The sequence below is a fragment of the Seriola aureovittata genome, chromosome 17, assembly GCF_021018895.1.
Source record: "Seriola aureovittata isolate HTS-2021-v1 ecotype China chromosome 17, ASM2101889v1, whole genome shotgun sequence".
Taxonomy (NCBI): Eukaryota; Metazoa; Chordata; class Actinopteri; order Carangiformes; family Carangidae; genus Seriola; species Seriola aureovittata.
The window spans coordinates 7,092,937-7,110,387 of record NC_079380.1 but is presented as its reverse complement, the minus strand read 5'-3'; the positions used below and the strand labels follow the sequence as shown (position 1 = coordinate 7,110,387).

The window sequence follows — 17,451 nt, the reverse complement described above, 5'->3', positions numbered from 1 at the left end:
CATGATGGACTGCATTTTCATAGCTCTTCTATCCATGGCGCTTAACAGTGTACCTCCCATTCATCCATTCACACAACACTGGCAACAGGCTGCCATACAGGACACTGACCCAACCACCTGGAGTGATTAGTTAAATGTTTTGCTGAAGAACACTTAAATACTTTATGTTGAGCTTGGAATCGAACCACCAACTCTGAAATTAATAGACGACTCGCTCCACCTGCTGGGCCACAGCTACTCAGCCCATCCATCCAACCATCCAATCCATCTACCATAGAAAGATGAACATGCCTGCCCACAGAACTGTGCTTCTGCAGTCCTTTTTTTTTTTTTTTAACTTGAGCAGATGCCTGAGCAGAATTTAGTGTTTCTGTATCTGTTTTTAGGGACAATTTAAATGTGCAGATCAAAAAAAATTCATGTTTTTTTAACCATTCAACCATCAAGTCATGAAACAATTCTCAAATAATTGAAAATTTCAAAACAAAAGGTTGTAATTGCACATTGGTGCAACTCTGTTATAAACATTATCATTGTGTTATAATCAGTAAGGCTTCTTAATACTTTTTTTTTTATTTTTTACTGGAGGTAAACCTTAACCTGATTATTGGGATGATTATATTATTTTAACTGACGTATTGTTGCGATTAGGAATGTAATAGCCTATTAGACTAACTGTTGTTTGGATTTATACTGAAGAAGTCCTGTGTGTTTCACATGGTGTACTTTGTGCAGGGCAGGGGTGGATGATATGAGAGTAGCGTTGGCTGACCCTTAAGCCTAAATGATATTGGGGGTCTTTAGTGATAGAGGTGGTAATAAAATAAAGATGAGACTGGGCCCATGATATTTACAGAAGGACAATGCGATTATGAGAGGACTGTTAGTTCTGCTATGAAGCTCTTGGGTTGTGATGAAAAGCAAGAGGAAGATATTAAACCTGAACCATTTTGTAAAAGCCTGCCTTTTGCCATCGGCACCTGCCTCTGAGAGAACCTTGGTGTCATGTAAATAAAGAGAGAAAGGAAGAGGGATGATTGCTTTAGTGGGAGAGGGACAGCGAAGGGATGGAGGGGGCGGGGGGTGCTGAAAGAAAAAGAAGCGAAAAGGGCTGAAAAATGTGTCACTGAAATATATAGAGAAGGTAAATGGAATCTTCAGAGAAATGAAGGATGAAGGACGGCATATTGAAACCTGGGAGAGAGAATGTTGCGGCTGAGGTAAAGATGAAAAGTGAGTGGGTGTGAGAATGACAGTCAGCGGCTGACACTCTGCTCAGTATTCGGGGCAGAGCAGAGGTTTGGATGTGGCCAGTCAAACGGCATTCAGCAGGTTCAGATCCACAGCTACTGATTCAATACTTTCTCTTCAAAAACCAGCCTGGCTTGATCAAACCTACCGACTATCCTAATGAAAATTCATAAACATGAATGTGGTTTTGTAATGAAAAAATAAAAGATGATCATTTTAATATAACACAATATAATATCTTTTATGGTTCACGCTCTGATACCATTTCAGAGCCGCAGTGTTTCTGTGGCCAAAATGGATATGTTAAACTGACTAGAGATGAAATATATTAAAAACCAGCATAAGACAGTTGGTAATGTGTCTGTCAATTTTCATGCTAAATAGATGAACACATGTGGTTACATATTATCTTCCCTTTTATATAAATTTTAAAAAAGGCCCTATTATGAAACTTCAAATTACTCACCACTATTACATGCACTAAAACACTAAAAGATGTTTTCTGAGCGCAGTTAAAATATAACTTTGAGTGCTTACAAGTTGACCATCAGACTTGGTCACGCCATCATTGATAATACAATCACTTCAGACCAAAATAAACTTCAATGGAATCACTGCAATCAGTGCATTCCCCCATGGAGCCAAATCTGTGTGTCTTGACAGTGCTGACCTTTTAGACAATGGGAGAACTGCAGAGTCCAAAATTTAAGAAAAATCATATGATTGAATGAAAATGACGAATGAAAAGCAACACCAATAGTTTTGTTTTGTTTCTTTCCATTTTTACCATGCACAAAACTAGCCTCAACCAATTTTATATCCATTTTATTTAATCATTTTGCCTTTTTTGTGCATATTTATTTAATATTATCATATTTTCTTCTTTTCATTTTATTTTGTTGGACTTTGCTTCATGGTGGGTTTTTTTTTGTTTTTTTTTATTGTCTGAGATGGTCAAGCTTGTTTTGCATACCTGTATACCACTGAATCACCAGTGTTAATAAAAAATCCTTGACGATACTTTTGAGTTAAATGTGTATTTTCTACCACAATGCAAAGTTAGGCAATTGCAGGATGTGCAAGTGTGAGGGATGGACTAAACTATATTTCTAGTGTTGGGCCAGATCCAGTAGTAGAGTGACATTTGATTCCATCATCTTTTCATAATCTGGTATTTGAGCATTTTCATTTTTTATTATATCTCATGTCATAATGTTATTGTCAGTTGCAGCAGCTGGAGCACACCATTTAAAAAAATGTTTTCTAATATCTCATATTAATGTCAACTTAACACTAGCGAGAGTAGAGCCGGGGTCTCCAGCAGGGGGAGTGTAGAGCTATGGAGCTATGTGAAGGGCCACATCGCTTCCTTTCAATCATTACACACCTGAGCTGAAGAAAGTCTGTGTTTGTCGTCTTTAATACAAACATTGCCACATTTCAGGTATGAGTACCTCCATGACAACGGGTCATATCTGTGCGTGTGTGAGATGAATGTGTGTACATGCTCAGGAAGCTGTTTGTAGCCGAGTATGTTAGTGTTTCGCGGAGTAAAGAAGTAAATTATCTGACGACAGTTAAGCTAGCCACCTTAAGCTAACCCCTTGCTATGCTAACCACATCCTATGGGGCTTTGGTTAATTTCTAGCTATGGAAACAGCCATGTTACTGGTGTTGCGTCTCACCTGTTTTATCTATATGTTGCTGAAATGTCTGTACCACTGTGTGTGCCTTTGTTTGTATTTTTGAAGTATGATTTGAAGATTGTAAGCGCATTAGAAATAAGCTGCTCCAGTATATTTTACAAACTGCTGTGCTTGTTATTTTACGTGTGTTATTTCTGATGTTTGCTCTGTGTCAGCACTGAGGATGTTTGGCGGGATAGCTGCGCATAGTGTGACCCGTGTCCTGGCGTTTGTGTTTGTTGTGTGAGATTCCTCTCAGTCATTACACATGAGCTGAAGAAAGTTTGTGCCTGTCACCTTAGTTACTATATCACCAAACTTATTGCACCACTCACTGATTTATGCACTGTCTCTTTCCGCGGAAAATATTCATATTTAATCTTTAATGGCTGCATTGCATTTAGTCGTGGAAAAAAGTCATCATTAATGTCATTAGTAACACCTGTGCTTTGCTTGTAATGACAGGTCAAAATGTCCAAATGTAAGACAGAGAAGTCTCTATTCATTATCTAACGTGAATACAGCAGCTCATATTCTTGCGAATCAGGAAGCATTATTCTGCCAACAAGACTACACTAACCTCAAATGGATCCAAGAAATAACTTTTCAGCTCATTTATGCCTTTTGTGAAACATACTTAAGGGTGGTACCCTGATATGAACCACCATATATCTGAAAACAAAACATGAAAGCTGAATCATATGGGACTTTTCAGTACATTGTACTCTGAGAAAGTCTAATAGAAAGTGTCTGGGGTCAGTGAAAGTATCTTGTAATAGTTTGGGGGTCTGAGCACCAGGCCACTTCCAGGGGCTTGAAGGTCACAGCGCTCTACCAGTGCTAAAAGCTATGCGGTCATTTTTGCCCTGCTAATAGAATTAGCAGACCATCTGTTTTCGTGTGGTGTGCCAGCCCAGAACCCCTGCTAATTATGTTATAATATCCCGTTCAACGGCAGTCGTCTCTTTAATATTCCCCCAGCAAACACTCCGGGGGCAGGCTCCAATAAAAGCAGGTGGCTGGAGACAGAGATGCAGAAACACAAACCCACATGCTCTGTTCTAATGAAATAACACTGTAGCTGAAAGTGTATATCTTACCCGAACTGGGAAATATGTTCAGAGGCTGAGCCATGTTGCCAGGCGACTGCTGCCTGGAATGGCGTGTGTGTCTGTGGTGACAGACAGATGGAGGGAGGAAGGACGTGGTGAAGCCAAGAGACTGGAGTTGCAGTCTCTCCAAGTCTGTGTGTGTGAGTGTGTGTGTGTTTGCTTGGAAGAGATCGTTGTTGTTGTGGCTTTTCTGTCGTCACTGCGACTATGATAACAGTGTTTGCAGTGTCGCACCTCAGCACATCAGGGGGGAGGTGAGCAACAGCGTTTAATAATCTGGCCGAGTCCTCTCCTCAGTAAAATGCTATTACCACTCTCTGCACAGCAAACATTGTTTACAACATGTCTGCTATTACAGTTTAATTATTGGGATATTCTGGGCTGCCAGTGCAGCCTTTTCTTGTTTGCACTGTTGGTGGTTTGTAATCCGACTTTTTCATTTTTTCTTTACAAGGCCTGGCTTTGTTTTGTTGTTGTTTCCTGTGCGTGCCCTTGTGTTTGCAGATTGACCTTGCTCCAGACAAAGTGAGACAGAGACTCACCCGAGCGCTCACAGTGTGTCTCATTAAATTAGAGTACTGTCAGAGGGGAGTTGAAATAATGCTGCTACGCCCATTGTCTGTCCCCCTTTGTCATCTGAATGAAGCCCGTGATATTTTCCCTCATGTTGCCTCTCCTCTTTCACAGATGTAACTACTGATGCTGTTCACGGGGGACTTCACACTTTCCCTCTTCAACGTGACTCTGCTTATGAATATCTCAGCAGTCTGCACGGCTTACCTGACACTCATCTTACAGGTGGATGTTCATGTCATTTTATTATTTTATCATGCAACCATCTGGGTCTGGTGGAGGCTGCTGAGGAGACAAAATGCACATGTTGAATTTAATTAGGATTTACACAAGATTCAATATTACACACGTAAACAGGTTTGCCACTGGAAATGTGCACGCATATATACTGAGATGCACACACAGCAATTACAATATAGTATTACAGCTATAAAAACCAAGGGGCAGGTTTTTACTGGATGCACAATGCTAACTAATTGCACATGAGTGCTTTCTGGAATAGGGCATTACACATACATGTAAAAAGAAAAAACAGGAAAAAACAAAGATGGTTAACGCTCACCTGTTGTGTTTTGTGTACATCTTCGGCACTGTCTGCCTATACTAAACCAAGTTGGATGAAACTACCAGCTACATCTCAATATTTAGCTTGTGTTCGGTCATGTCACCGTGATATATGGTCAGTTTAAAGGAGGATGAATAGCATTGGCATCCCTCTGATCTCAGAATTTTCACATGCACCCTCCTCATTAACTCTAAATCTTAAGGAATCGCTTTGAAAGGATTGAGGCATTTTATCTCCTCAAACATCCCCCTTGTTAAATGTGAACAAATTGCCCGCTGATTAACATGTCAGGAAACTGGCCATGGCGTGGGCCTACTGTAGCTGCTCCACAGTGACGCTACAAGAACAGAGAGATAAGGAAAAGAGAAAAGGGAAAATTAATATCCCTTTGAAACTGACAGCGGATGTGGTAAATTACTATGCTGCTGCAGTATCTGTGTGTCTGACCAGTTGTGTTGATTGGGATTTCTCCCCTGAGGTAAAAGACCCTCTGACAGGATTCAAGGCTTTAGCCTACCGTCAGATGCCTGTCTGTAATTTGTGATTACAGCACAAGCAGAAGGGGTGGCAGGGATTAATTCAATCCAACACACAAATCTGATTCCCCACATTTGCATATTAATGAGAAAAAATGTTGAGTGTTTTTGGCAGGTGGCAAAGCAGAAGATGGTTAAAACTTGGAAATCTGGATATTTACTGCTCTTGTGTCTGGCGAGTTGAGGTCAGTATCTGGTTTTGCATGTATTTGCATAGATTTACATCTCAATGATGTGATATACTAGTAGATATTTCAGCGGCTTTGTGTCTCTTTCACTGCCACAGTTTCCCATTCAGTTATTACAGTTAATACATTGATCACGCATTAATAAGATTCCCGAGCGGCGTTTGTCTTCAACAGATATAGACACCAAATGTATGTTTGATGAAGGCTGGTGACCCCGGCCAAGGTAACTGAGGAAGTCAACAATCTCTCTACTCATTTGGTAACAGTAATTAACCTTGAATTAATGAATATAAATGATTAATGAAGCTGGTGTTACAGTTGTAAGTTACAACCACTTACATGATACCTTGGTTTACTATACTGCGATTACTATGGTTTATAACTGTAATAATAGTATTATGAGATGGTGGAGTAATTAGTGGTAATTTTAGTGAAATCGGTGTCTAAATAAGAATTATCTATCTTTGCAGCAAGGTCTGCACCTTGACAGCGTCTTGCATGTAGGACGATATGAAAAGACAAGAAAACTGAAGTTTTTCTAAAAACAGCAGTATGAACACTGAGTTGATTTCACCTCAAGGTTTGTTATTTTTAGCAGTGAAAAGGGCATCCAGATAACAAGAGTAAGATTATTAAGTAGCAGTATCTTAAGGGAAGTAAGAAGCAGTTTTGTTTGAAATTTTCCTGGAGTTTAGTATTAGTAGTAAAATATATCATCATCATGTAGAGTGGCCTCTTTCTGTACTGCATTGCGGATACTTTAGGGTGAAGTGCTATTACACATTGAGTGTTCTGATATACAGAAATAATGAGGGTATTGAGTCAGAGATGCAAAGTGCCATTTTCTTTACTGAGTCCTCAAAGAGTCTTATCTCTGCTACTTAACACATGCAAAAATAAGCTAAAATACAAATATAAATAAGTTCAAGATTCCTACAGAATGTACTTTTAGTTAACCAAACCTAGGTTTGCTTATATATTATAGCTAAGTCAATAGACTAATGAACAAGAACCTCTTAAATCCCAGTGATCTGCCACTGGCCCAGGCGTTTCAGACTTTTGCTCTCCAGCAAAACCTTGTTCAAACTCACAAAGTTTGTTTTAAATTCTAATGGCTACTCTATCACTCCGCTATTGTGATTATCGGCTGTGGTTGTTAGCTGAACACACCAACACACACCACCTACATCGCTTCTTCAGCCTGTCTGACCGCTCTGCGTGTGGTGTGTCTAGATTCTGTGATTTCTTGCAGTTGTGAAGGACTCATGTAAAAACACCTGGCGTTGTGTCCAGAGTGGTAACGTTTCTCTGCAGCAGCCTTGAGTAAAGCTGGCTTCCGGTCTCTGTTGCAGTCAGATGCAGCTGTGGTTTATGAGCCACGTGGTCAGCCCATTAAACCCGCCGCTCTTTTGTAAAGGTTGTTTGCCTCTTAAACGGTGTCATCTTTATTGATGTGTTTTTCTCTTAGCCCCCCTCCTCTCATGTACAGAAATATACGATATGGCCCTGGTTTAAATTCAGTTCTCCAACACGAGCTGTTTATTATGGCAGACAGGCCGGCTATAGAGCTGTAGCTTTAGAGCAGAAAAAAGTGTGAGTGTGAAGGGGAGGGGGTTGACTGTCCCAGCATGAAATGATACAGCAAATTAATGTCTTCCTTTCATAGATAGCTACACACACGCTCGCACACACACAGAAATACACACAGCAGTGGCTCCACTGCCACATCCCGCTTAGCCCTGACAATATAGCAGCTGTAAAAGTGGCGCCTCTGTGATCGGACGCACAAATCACAGCAGGAGAGATGAGATGGTGTCGTCCCGCCGCTCAGAGAGCCGGGGAGGGCCACGGCAGAGGACAAGCTGCCAGTCTCCTGCCACAGAAAAAAGAGAAGTCACTCCTCTTGTGCAGCTTCCCTCTATGCATCAATGTCATTTTCAGACTCACTTTGCTGTATGCGGCCATTCAGCTAGTCTTTATCTGTAAGAACAGCAATCTGGGTTTGCTCTAGTGTACTTATGATGCTAACCTGCTGTCTGGATTCCTCTCTTATTTGGTTTTGCTTCCACATTATCTTTTATGCTCCTTTCGTGTGGAGTCACCTTTGACATCAATTTCACGTGGTTCATCTCGGGTGGCTTTTCAGAGCTGCATTGCCAATATAAATGTAATACACTGAGTAATAACTCTGGCTAAGTATTGATCCTCTGGGATTTCTAGACTGTGTTAAGTACTCCATCTCATCGGCTTCAATCTTTACATGACAGACTGTGTGTGCATGTCCCTGGTTATTTTGTGGTTGTGCTGCCTGCTGCACGCTGCTCTGTGCACGCTCGTGACAACACACACACACCCACATCAGATTGACTGCGTTTGCTTTGGAGGTGTGGCTGAAAAGAGTCAAGGGATGGAGACACAAACCTTATTAGCAGTGTTAGCTCTTGCCATGCTGTTGGAGTCTGTCCCCTACCTCAGCGCTCCCCAACCCCTCATACCCCCCTCTGTTCCCCAGAGCTGCTAATGACTGCTAATTGTGGCACGGCAGGGGATAGATGCTAAAAACCGGATATCACCAGCCATGCCTGGCAACGCCACTGCCCACCGGCTGGGAGCCTGGTGGCCCCTCATCTGTCAACTCCATCTATCAGGAAGTTGATTCAACTTCTGTGTGTTTGGGCAAGCACATTATGGGGACCAGCAGGACCAGCTGCACTACCCTTTTAAGGACTAATTACAAATGCACTGATAGAATTCATCTGTACAATATTAACAAACAATTGCATTCAGTGGATTTTTCTTTTCAATGGAACATTAAATAATTTATGACCTTTACTGATCTCCGTTGGTGTCCAGCAGGGATGCAACCTTTATAAATATCTTCTTACAAATCATGGGCCACAATTCCCACCTTCATCACCCATAATTTTATACACATATAACTGACAACAATATCTCATTTTCATATTAGAGAATAAAGCCTGGAAAATGTCTAATAAAGAAATTATGAATACCATCATGTAAATCCAATCATTATTGCTTTTTTCATTTTAAGTTGTAGTTGTGCTGAGACTCCTCACTGTTTTGTAACTGAGCTGCTAAAAATGCAGAATAGTTTGAGCCTATCCATAAGCCTCTGTGGGTCTTTGAAGAGATGCAACTTTTGAAGCAATTTTCTGTGACAAGCAAGTCACATTAAACTCACTTTATAGCCACTTAACGCAGAAGAGTTTCTTGTGTACTTCAACAAACCACTGATGCTGCTGCCAGCAGATACAGTGCATCAGTATTTCCAGGAAACTACTACCAGGCACTGAGTGTTTAGAACAGCAAATGTAGATAATATTAAGAAGTTGTTATTGACTAGTTACTATTGAGAAGTGGCCATTTTTGTCTACAATTGTCTTTGTGCTAATATGGTGAAGGATGTTATTATGGGCAGCTCTTGAGGCTTATTTCAAAGAACATCAATGTCCGTTCGTTTTTTGTCTGGTGAGTGAAAGTCCCGTCATTCTCCACTGTGTCAGGGCCGGAGGTGCAGCGCACAACTCCGACCGCTCCCAGCTCCTCGATAAATTTTGATGATGTCTGCAGCCAAGATGTGATAAATTGTTGTACAGTAATTCTGTGCTTGCATTTTGAATCGGTGGTGGAGATGAAAGTCATTTGAATCACCTCAGTAGTTATGAAGTTAGCAAGCATTTCCTCTGTCAGTCATGCTGTGTTTGATTGTTGTTAAGATTTTATGTCACCAGAGATATTTTTGTTTCGGTGGTTAATATCACAATATTTGACATTGACTTACAGCATTTTTTTAAAAAGTGTTTCAGATCTTTTTAAAGTAAAAATACTGAAAGGAAAGTGTTGAGAGTGGGAAGAAAAACCCTGATCTCAGTGTCCAGGGACATCAAGCTTTTCTAAATTTCAACTCTTCAGTGTTTGATGGGCAAGTTGCCCTTTGTGTAAATCTACTGTTAAGCTCTGTCCGTCTTTGAGTCCCAACACCGCCTCGCCCGCTGAATCTCTTCCTCTCACCTTCACCAGAGTCTTAGTGTGTTTCCTTGTGTTTGGCTTGGAGGGAGCCACAGTTGAGCACGACAAAAGGAGGACATAGCTGTGACAGACAAGCCAGGATATACATTCTCTATATCCTTGGGCATCCTTGCTGCGTTGCATAATGCCAGTGGATGAGAGATCAAAAGCGCCGTATGCAATGCTATGATACATTTCTATTGTCAAGTCTGTGGCATATTTCATTTGAAATGGGATTTGGAAGAGGGGAGAAAGTAATGTTCAGATGAAGTGCCCGACCTGTTTCTTTGTCCTGTGTTAGCTCTTCCATATCGCCCCATCTCTCATCTCTGGGAGGAAATTTCCCTCTTGTTTCAAACCCAATTTTTCCAAAACTCCCTGCGTCAGCAGCAGCCTCTGCATCCGCCCAGTCGAAAGCACAGTGTCCAATTTAACTCGCATATCCATGCAGAAAAGAATGATTTCTTTTTCTCTCCCTCACTTTCACCCACTCAATCCATCATTAATATTATTTCTTCCCATTCTCAATTACCTTTCTCTTTCTGAATTACCCTGCCTTGTTAGAAAAACGGACACGCCTGAGCACAATATGAAATACTAATTAAAACCTAAATGCACAGCACAAATTTAGATCTCACATCAGAACCTTTAATTCACCTTTTCACCAGTTCTTTTCCAAGCCTCTGCTCCTTGCCCTCCCGCCTACTCTCCCTCTCCCTGCAGCAGATGGCTTTGGTCAGAGGTGGACAGGTAACAGACGACCCTGTACCTCCCCCCAGGGCATCTGAGCCCTGCCCTGCTCCTCCTGTCCCTCCTCCATCCTGCTCTCTGTCCCGCCACAACCTCCTCCACCCTCCTCACCCAGCCCTTTGAACACCTCCAGCCCTTTCTGCTCCTCCATCAGCCCAAGCACACCACCCTCCAACTGCTCCCTCCTCCTCCTCAGTGCTGTCCTCCCCCTCCCTCTCCTCTCCTCTGGGCTGTATCTGGTGGGCCAGCCCCTCCCTCCTCCCCCCAGTGGTGCAGGCCTTCTGGACGGAGCAGATGGTAAGAGAGGGCCAGGAGGAGACGTCCTCTAACCTGGGAGCCCAGCCAGACCTGGCCCACAGTGAATGGCTGATACCTGCCTAATAGACCTGGACTGAGCTTGCAAGAAATCTACCCACTCCATGTGTGTGTTTTGTTTATCTGTGTGCATATAGTAACGTGTGTTTTCATGTGTTCAACATTAGTGTGTTTTTGCTGTTGCAATTAACAGTGTTACTGGAATGTGTGTTATTTAAAACTCACTGTTGGTGCATATTTGGCAGTGAGCTTTCTCTGAATGTTAGAGAGGCCAAAAGACTTAATGGATCTAAACCAGTGAATCCCAACCAGGGTTACTCTTAGAAGCAGTAACTAAATACATTTACTCAAGTACTGCACCTAAGTACAATTCTGAGCTACTTGTACTTTATTGTATTTCCATTCCCACCTTCACCAGCTTAATGTAAAGCTTACACATTAATGCATCAGTAAATTTCCAGTAATATGAAATAGACCATTCTGTATAATGAGTACTTTTCTTTTGGTACTACAAGCATTTTATACATCAACAAGATCACTACATCTTGTATGGAAAACTTGGGTAAGTCAGATGAAACCATCTAATGCAGCATATACATGTTTTAGTTATCTAAAGTTATAGTCTAAACACTGACATGTTTTTGTCGCCATTGGTTGTTGCGCTTTAAAAATGATTTAGCGCAAGCAAACAATGTTGATAACTAAGCGCCTTTGTCGCTAGATTTACCACCTTTTTTTTTTTTTTAACTGAAACTCAAGCGACTTTTTGGACAAACATTAGCTACTTTCTATAGAGGACAGTTGCCAGTACTGCCCTGTGAGCACAAGGTCGGGCTTTCCCTCTGCAGGCACACCTCTGTATGCTGACTGCACAGCGGCTGACATGAATGAGCTTCTAATGTTCTCTCTCAGTGATCTTTTTATAATATAGCCGAAAGCACAGCACAGTCTTTGTCTTTGACCTAATGTGTATAGTGATTTTGTCAGCTGACGTCTAGGCCGTGTTTCAGTCACTGTTTCATACTTGTTGCGTTGTCTGACATCATAAACAGAAGAACATGTAAATGAGAACAGCTTTATTGTGAATTCAGCTGTATTAAAATACTGTATATGTGAGCAAGGAGAGTGGGAGAGAAGCAAACAGATAAAGGGCTGAAACCGGCTGACAGTAGGCAGAATGCAAATACAACGTGGTCGAGCCATATATTGGTTTTACTTAGTCTTGATATTGTAAAGTGACTTATTAAGCGCTGAAAAGTTTTAATTTGAAAATTTAAAATGATGGCATTTGGGCTTTTCTTGTTTTGATCCATGTGTGTGTTGGATTGCATGTAATTAAAAAAATATCCAAACTGTTTCTATGGTAACATGCACAACCCTGGACTGAGGTTGAAGAGACACGGTGCTCCTCCAGTTGCTGAGGTTGTACACAGGTGGTGTTTGGATGTTTTAGTAGGTGAAAAGAACTCTGAAGTCAAAACTCTGCAAGTACATATTTTATTTTTTGGGTGTTTTTTATTTTTTTGAGACAAACCCAATCTACATGTATAGGTGGGTTTGATCCCTGTAAGTGCACAATGTGATGGATGTGTTGGATTGAGAAATATATTGAGTTCAAAATACATGTGTCCCAGAGGAGAGGAATTTCCTGCTGTAGCTGGTAGAGAATAAATGTCTCTATCAAATCTACCTCGGAGAGTTTTCCAATCCTGATAAGTCTTACATCTGTCTGTCTGGTCCCTAATACCCAGAGCTGTGGTTTTAGGGCACCTTCATTGTAAAGAGACAGATATTCTGTCTCCATATGAAGCAGAGAAACACTCCCTGCTCACTGTTTTCGAAGTGTATTTATGGCTATTCCCTAAAATTCATTTAAAATTCATTAATACCACGGGGACAAACTCAATGAGCTCAGCCTAGTTTTCCTCATTTGCCCAGCGAGTCCAAACGGATTGTTGTTCTCCCCAGACGCTGCTCCTCTCCAATCTCTTCCTGTTATTAAATATTCAAATCTCCACTGCAATCACTCTGTTTAGTAAACACTCAGGGGACCTCACCAAGACTATTAAAGCACAGATGATTGCACTGGTTTGTTTTTGTTTAGTTTTGTTCCTTGATATGGCCGACATGCTAATTGCTAAAGGATTACTAGCTAATTGTTTGACCATCATGGAAATATTACTATCACCTGACTGGATGTTATGCCTTGTTCTGCAAGCTTTTTTTCCTTTTCCTCCTCTTGTGTTTTTTCCTCGCACATGTTTGCATGTAATGTAATGTTACATACACCCACCAAATATGCACATGCACACTCTCAAAATGATTTCACACTCCCACACTCTTCCTTCTTTGATCTTTTATTCTTAGGTCCTCACCCGCCATCAAATGTTATGGAGGAACACTGAATTTATTTTCCTGTTTTACATCATTTATCATTCCCGTCCATTTTAAGGGCTCCTCTTCTCTATTGACGCAGATTGTTTGTCATCCGTTTTCCAGTCTCATGCTGTTTTCTAATAAGCGCCACAGTAATTTCTGTGTGTTATTAATGGCGGCACACACTTCCATCCGGAGGAATTCCAGCTGTGCAGAGGCGAGGACGGCCATCTTGTGGCCCCCCGTGCCACCACACGCTCGACACGCAGAGTGCCGCCCCCACCACCACCACCACCACCACCGCCTGGGGAGCGTGCATGCTTGCCCTGGAGGTGATGCTAATGGGAGATTTTAACTACATTTCCCTCCTTCCTCCCTTCCTCGCCTCCTCTCCCACTGGTGCTGCGGATATGAGCCTAGAGCAAACACAGGGCACTCTCATTAAGGGACTAGTGCTGGTATTAAATTCGCTGTTATTAGAGAGGCCTGCTTTCATTTCACTGGCACAGCAAACCGCAGACACCCACAGGAGACTCTGGGTGAGGACTAGATTACACTCATACATTCAGATGGAGCGCGGTGTGTGCGGGTGCGTTAGTATGTTTTGGGCCTGAGCCATAAAGGGTGTTGAGAAAAATGGGAGTTGCGGTCGCTGCATCCTTTTTCGTAAGTGCCAATTGCATCAAGAGACCGCAGATTAAAAATAATAGACTATAATGTGGCTGGGCAGAGAGCAGCAGTTTAATGGCAGAGTTCCCTGCTGTGTTTTGGCCTTGCCTCATTGGCTCCCTGGCAGAGAGGGGGGTCATTTTTCACATTACTGCTCACCCCCTGCCTGACACATCAAAGATGGACAAAATCAATATACATACGGCAACAAAGACTTGGGTTCCACAAAATCAGGGCCACTTATTTGATCAAAAACTGTTTCCACATACCAGTGCACGAATGCCTTTCCAACGTGAACTGGCAGGTTTGCATCCAGACTCCTGTATCTGGAGTAAGTGCCCTCCAGGATAGCCTCGCCGCTGTTCCTCTGCCTGCCGATACCACTCTTGTCAGTGGCCCCTCAGGGCACGGCAGGCTGAGTGAAGGGAGTGAGCCAAAGTGACTGTGACAAGGGAGCTTGCATCAAATTCCCTGACAGTTACCTCAACAACCTCCTCTAATACTGCCATGTCACATGCATAAGGAGATTACTGAATGGATTTAGTGAATGTGAAATGTGAGTGAACGGTCCATGATACAAGATTTTTTTTTTTTTTCTTTCCCTCTCTCACTCCCCAGAGCCAAAGGACCCTGCCTATGTGATATGCTGTTATCAGGCGTAGGCACTTGGCTGGCTCCAATCGGGAAGAACACAGAACAGGTGGCAAAGAGGGAGAAGCAAGGCAGCGCAAGTGCATGCTGTGAACACGCCGCAGGTGTCCTGGTCGCCTACAATGGCAAGAGGCTTAAAAGAAAGTCCTTACATAGCATCAAAGACACAAACAAACATAATTATATTGGAGATTTACTGCAGGAGGACCTCATTTGACTCTCTGTTTGTTGTGGTGTTTGTGACTGTAGCAGGCAGTCAGTTTTTCATGGTGGCAGGCCCTTCTGTTGGTGCTGTAAAACACAGCGGTGTGTTCAGCTGTGACTGGGACTCATTAGAGGAGGAGAGTGTCCGTCATGGTGCCTGGCTGTCTGTGTGCTGGTCATCCAGCAGGGGACTGGGGGAAAATGGGCGGTGGAGGAGGCAGTCAGGGCCCAATTGAAACTCCCTCCTCATCCAGCCCGCTCCATCCTTCTCTTTCTCTCTTTTCTCCGTTATCTGCCCTGCTGCTCTCCTCTCCATCCTCTTCTCCTCCTCTTCCATCTCTCAACGGGGGTTCATCTCTTGTGATTCACTGAAGCCCATTATCAGTTCCCTGCCAACCTCCATCCCCAGCCAGCCCCTCAACAACAACACACAACCACTCGATCAAAGCCCCAAGAGGGCCAGCAGCTTGATTGATGCTTATCAAGGAATCCATTGTTGTTGACCTGTGTTGGCAATCCCTGTCATCATCTGTGCTGCTGTTATTGCAAGTCTCTCATTGTATTGTATTGGTGTGTTGTTAGCCAGGTATTGTTTCTGCTCCATCCCAAACAACGTTCAATAATAAAAGATGGTGGCAGGTGTGCCGGACAACCAAGACAGGCCTAGCTGACGGTCCCTCATTTATACCTCAGTAATGTAGTTTCAATCCTCCATGATGACCCTGGAGCCGACAAACCTGCAGAAGCCACAAAGAGTAGACATTGCCATAAAAACTACATCAGAATCAAAACATATTGAACCCGTTATGTAACTGTTTTTTGAACTTGCACACAGTGGCCTGTGAATAACGCGTTCAGGTCAATAATTTCACATAAAAGAAGGTTGAAGCTGTTCAGAGCAGAAAGATTTTAAATGTATTGGGTGAAATTAGAGTACACAATACATTTAGACAATTGTCTTGCAGTGAACCCAAAATAAATAAAATTTAAGAAATTTTGTATTCTCCACACATATTACATAGGGAACATTTTTAAAAAGTACTATAAGAACTGCATGATTTATTTTTTTTTTAATCCAGAAAGTTTTAATTTTGATTTGAGTTTTGTTGGTGGCGAATCAAAGGTTTTCCTGGGTGGGTGAAGTTGCGCAGGGAAAAGCTAGACCCGTGACTTAACGATTTTGCCCCTGATGAAGAAATACAGATTGGTCCAGATGTTACATATAAGATTACATTTAACCCATTAAACAAATGCTCCCAAGCCAGCCAGGTAATTATATGTAATACAGCAATACAACTAATTTGCTGGTATTTAACACACCTGCGTAAACGGTGCCAATGTAAGGGTCCATTTGGCCTCAGATGTGAGGTGTTTTGTGTATGTATGTACAATTTAGGGCAGGAACATTAAATAGCATTTTTCGCCCTCTTTATGCTTTGTCATGCTGACCTGTTGCAAATACACAGGAACAGCGGAAACCGACAGCAACAATGTGGACACTTAACCACAGCTGTGTCTGATCAGAAAACATTTATTTCCCTCTGCGTCTGTGATTTGTAACTGGCAAAGCAATTGATGAATGATGTTGTCCTGCTTACACGGCCATCAGATCAAAATGTTACTATGTGCTGTTCTGGAGAGCAATTACACATGAGGTATTTTATCATTTAATGTGGAGAATTTGTAGCAATCAGTTGGCTGAGCGATGACCTTTGTCATTGTCTGCTCTGCTTTGTATCTTTGTGTCCAATCTCTCTGTACTTTGAATTAATACAGCGAAAACTCTCTTCTTTTACTCATCAGTCTGTTCTGTTCATTCATTGATTTATCCTTTACATTCCACTGTCATTTTTTATTTATTTATTTTTCCGGAAATGTGTCCTCCCTCTATCTAGCCATCCATCCTTCCATCCACGGGGATCTGAGAGTTTCCCTCGGAGCTGCAGGTCTCTGTGTAGCTCTCAGACCAGCAGGACCAGTGCTGTGTCAGTGTCAGAGCTTCACTCATGTGTGGAGCACTTCCGACACAAGCTCAATCTATCCCAGCACCCCAATACGCTCTCCTCCTCTTTTCTTTCTCTCCTCCCTTCCTCTCCTTCTCCGTCTCCCCCTCTCTCCCCCACCAAGCTGTCGTTTTCATCTTCTGTCTTTTCCTCTAAAGGGAGATTACCTCCTCTTCACAGGCCGGCCCTGATATTTCATTTCCAAATCACTGTGGCTCACACTTGTTTTATCACTCTTCTCTTCCTTGCTCTCTCTTTCTTCAATGTACTGAGAGACAAACACAACAGAGGGAAGCTGTAGCAAAATGGGCATGTTGACATATAAGAGGAGGTGGCGTCTGAGAGGCTGCGGCCTCTGTGGCGCTCAAATGAGAAAGGACATCGCTCATTTCCAACCTCAAATTGCCTTGCTCTCATCTCTGACCCTCGCTTAACAGCCTCACTCAGGCAATTCATCGCCCATTCTCACACACAAAAACAAGTGTGTTTACACAGCAACATGCGTAAACATCTACAGAGAGAGAGAGGAAGGGAGGGAAATGTG

The 17,451-nt window shown here is 42.4% G+C and overlaps 1 long non-coding RNA gene across 2 annotated transcripts; it reads left to right on the top strand.

Annotated features, from left to right (window-relative positions):
- The first annotated feature begins 2,588 nt into the window (after positions 1-2,588).
- On the top strand, positions 2,589-15,562 carry LOC130184643 (uncharacterized). Of its 2 annotated transcripts, none has more exons than XR_008830033.1 (3): positions 2,589-2,695; positions 4,736-4,846; positions 14,668-15,562. It is a non-coding gene; the product is annotated as an uncharacterized LOC130184643 (long non-coding RNA). The 2 variants fall into 2 exon arrangements; XR_008830034.1 differs by lacking the exon at positions 14,668-15,562 and adding an exon at positions 8,423-8,887.
- Positions 15,563-17,451: the final 1,889 nt, after the last annotated feature.